Source organism: Peromyscus eremicus, chromosome 13 (genome assembly GCF_949786415.1).
Source record: "Peromyscus eremicus chromosome 13, PerEre_H2_v1, whole genome shotgun sequence".
In the NCBI taxonomy this organism is placed as follows: Eukaryota; Metazoa; Chordata; class Mammalia; order Rodentia; family Cricetidae; genus Peromyscus; species Peromyscus eremicus.
The window spans coordinates 34,345,219-34,348,966 of NC_081429.1; positions in this window are offsets into that span (position 1 = coordinate 34,345,219).

A 3,748-nucleotide genomic window follows, 5' to 3' on the forward strand; every position below is an offset into this window, starting at 1 on the left:
ACTCACTCATCAAACATTTATTGCGCTTTCTCTGAACTAGATATTAGGAAATAATGGTAGACAGTGGGAAATAATGAGAACATTGATTCCCTTGAGGATGACTTAGACACAGGTGATAGATGAGGACAGATGTGGAACGGATGTCTGGTTAGCAAGAAACTGTCAAGCATCACAAGCGAATTGGGCCACAGAAACAAACAAGGAACTGAAATAGGTGTGGTACCATACTCGCTGCCAGCCTTGTATTCAGGCTAATATCGATAGCGGTTAAGACATTTTGTTCCTCACAGTGACCCGTCAATGTGTGTTCAGTGAGGGCAGTATAGGCAGAATGATTAGAAAATTTGATCCTATTCTGCTGTAGCTTTGATTGATAAGTCATATAGTCCTCACTCTGCATGCATTTGGGATTGGCTCTAGGACCCTCAGGGATACCAAAATCCATGGACTGTCTCCACCCATATCTAACATGACATGAACCACACCATTTTCCTGAATACTCTTTGGGGACACTTATAACTAATACAATATCATGCTATCTGAGTAGTTATACATGCTGTATTTCTTGGGGAATAATGGAAAAAACCAAACAACTAGTATGTTGTTTTATATTCATGAGAACACATTCTTTCTTGAATTTACACCCGGTTGATTAGATCCCTGGAAGTCGACTCCGTGAGTACAGAGCCCTACTGTACTTGAACGGAAGACTTCACTTGCAGATGACCTTGTCTCTGACCAGGAAGGAGGGCCATTCACCTTTACTACCTGATACTCAGATACAAAACTTAAATGGAAGAGAAAATAGGTCGTGATCAGGTTTTCTTTTGTATGCTTCCTATTTACTGGCTGAGAGTTCATGTTTCTCAGAACGCCTGCTTTCTCTTATGAGATATCCCTGCAAAGAGTTGCCATAATGGTGTTAAGTATAGCTGGAGACCTAGGTTAGCTTTGGCGTCATCAGGTCCATCATTTTTTCCTACATTGTCTTGAGGAGAATTTTTCTGTGCTGAAGAAGCAGTGGCCCTTCACTATAAATGAGGAACACACTCATTCCATGTTTGTCGTCTTTTAATTGGCAAGGGATATAAAAAGAAACCACAATGCCACAGACAAAACACAGCCACCATTATGATTTCAGCTTGGAAAGCACGTGTGCTTCTCTGGGTCTTTATAGGCCAGTTGGTTAATTATACCAGGCAGGGATTTCCATGTTTCCTTTCCCCCTTTATCATATGACTATAATTGTCCAATTCATACACGGCTACAGTGTTCTCATCATGTTCTAGGACAGCAAAATACGACACACAGGCAGAGCTGTTCTTCAAACCATTCGAGGAGGTGCATTGAACTTGAACCTCTTTTAGCATTTAACTCAAGGCCTCCTTTAAGAACCAAAATGACTGTTTGAGACCACAGCTTGTTTTCACATCATCCCTCCCCCGAACCCCCGCCCCATGAAATCCTGCTGCATCTTTGTATTGCTTTCCACATGGCAGTGTTACATCTCCGGGTCCTGTGACCATTTAGTTTTCTGCTCCATTTCTTCTCTGTTTAGACACCGCCGTGCCCCGTCCTACATACTAATTACTGACTTCTTGCCTCTGCGGTACTTGGTTCATTGTGTCACATTTTCCCATGTGAAAGTGGACCAGCGAGCCTTGGCAAGGAGGTTAATGGATTTCAGAGTCACTCTTGCTTCGCCCTGGAAGTCACAGGAAAGTAAGAACCGGTGGCTGACCCATTTTATAAACCAGACTGCGGCCAGCTTCAGCTGCAGACCGGCGAATGGCTTTCACCGCGGTGGCCATCACATGTCACAGACTTTGAAGAGTAGAAAGTGCCCACTCCATCTTGAAGCAGCGCTTCTGCCTGGTGGAGCAGAAATAATCCCCGACTCTAGGACACAGTCCTTTGAGACTTTAGTAAAATTCTGTTATGAATTACATTGTGTAGATTTGTACTATTATCTGTTTTCTTTCTACATCGCAGCTCCCTCGTCTTTAACATTTAATACTTAACACCATACTTGGCTCTCAGAGTCTGATATTTTCAGTAACTCCATCCACACATATTTGTTCATCCTTACTTTATCCTATCTGCTGTGTTCAAGACCATACATTGAGTCTTGAAATCTAAATAAGAGGAAATTTAAAATTCTGTTTCTGGGGGGTTTCTGAAGTAGGCTTAGCTTTAACACAAAATTTACAATAGTTTTGATAAGGTTCCCCCCTCTTAAGATTTGAAGGCTGGGGGGTAGATCTTACAGTTAAGAAAGGCTGTGGATAATTAGTCTCGGGGGTTACAATGAGAAGCTGCTTACCTTTTTAAAGTAACATCTTCAATTAAGCTGTATGAGAGAGAAGGAGGGGAGATTTCCCACGCAGAACGTTTCCACCAAATCCATCGGCCCCGTTCATCACCGCAAGTCAAGTGACAAATATTGAATGTGACTATATGTCCACAGGTGACCTGCCTCACTTCTGTCTCCATCACCTCTTTGGACCAGACTCAGTGTTCCGTGGTAGCTAATGAGGAAAAGCATCAATTCTATACAGGCCTCCAGTTAACTTCCCTTCCCGAGACAAGTGTAGAATTACCTTCAAAGCAGTTATCCCCCAAAACATGTGTGTATGTGTGTGTATATACACATAAATACGTGCATTACGTGCATATGTACACACACACACACACACACACACACACACACACGTATGTGTGTAGAAAGAATAGGTGTTTTGTGAAAACTCAGTTTGGCTCTTTGCCTTGTTTTTGTTGTTGTTATTATTATTTTATTTGCCTGCTTTAGTTTGGTTATTTTATAGTAAAGACTTCTTTTAAACATTTGAAACTGAGTTAGACCAAGAAAGCTCCTCCTTCAGCTCTCAACTTCTCCCATCGTCTACCTGACAGCATTTAGGACATAGCCTCTTGGCTAAAGGGTTGATGGTCGTATCTTCTGTTGTTTCTCAACTACCCATGATGCTTTGGATCACCAGTCATCGATGATGACAGTCACCATCAGCGCTCCCATTTCGGGAACGTTTTGATGTCAGCGGGAACGAATGTGGTTTTGGATAGCCCTTATCTATGGAAGAGTGAGAAGTAGGTTTGTGGTAGTCATAGACAGCCCGGGCCTAGCTCTGAGATCTCTTTGCAGCTGTGTGTTTCGTTCACATCGTGGCAATCATGTTAAACCAGTTCCTGCTAATAGCAACATACCAAGTGGTTTAACTTTCACTTAAATCTGTGGCCGCAGACTCCTATCTATATCGCTCTGATCATTTAATTTGCTATTGGTAATGCGTCCCACTGAGCAATCAGAACATGTCTTCAAAAGCCGTCTCTTAAGTATTCATTTTCCAGTCCCCCACAGCCCTGGGAACCGGAATCTCATTTGTAGAGCCGACTTTCAGAAGGTAAGATGGAGACCAGATAACATATGCTGCTTCCCTGCCAACTGAGAGCAGGCCTGGGCTTTGAGCCCGCTTGCTGTGGAGTGGTTTCATGTCTTGAAGTGGCATGTTTATTTGAGCTGGAGGTAGAATGAGACCCACACGCACAGCTTCTATCGTATTGTTCTTTTGAAGGATTCTTTTTGTTAGCTTTCTTTGCCTTTTGCTTGCTCTGCCAAATGGGCCTTCCTTCTCTCCTAGAGCTGCAGAGAGAGTCATAGAAACCCCCGACGGAGTCCAATGGGATCTCAGTTCTTGTTGTGATGGTCTGTTTTCTCTTCCCCCAGGCCCGC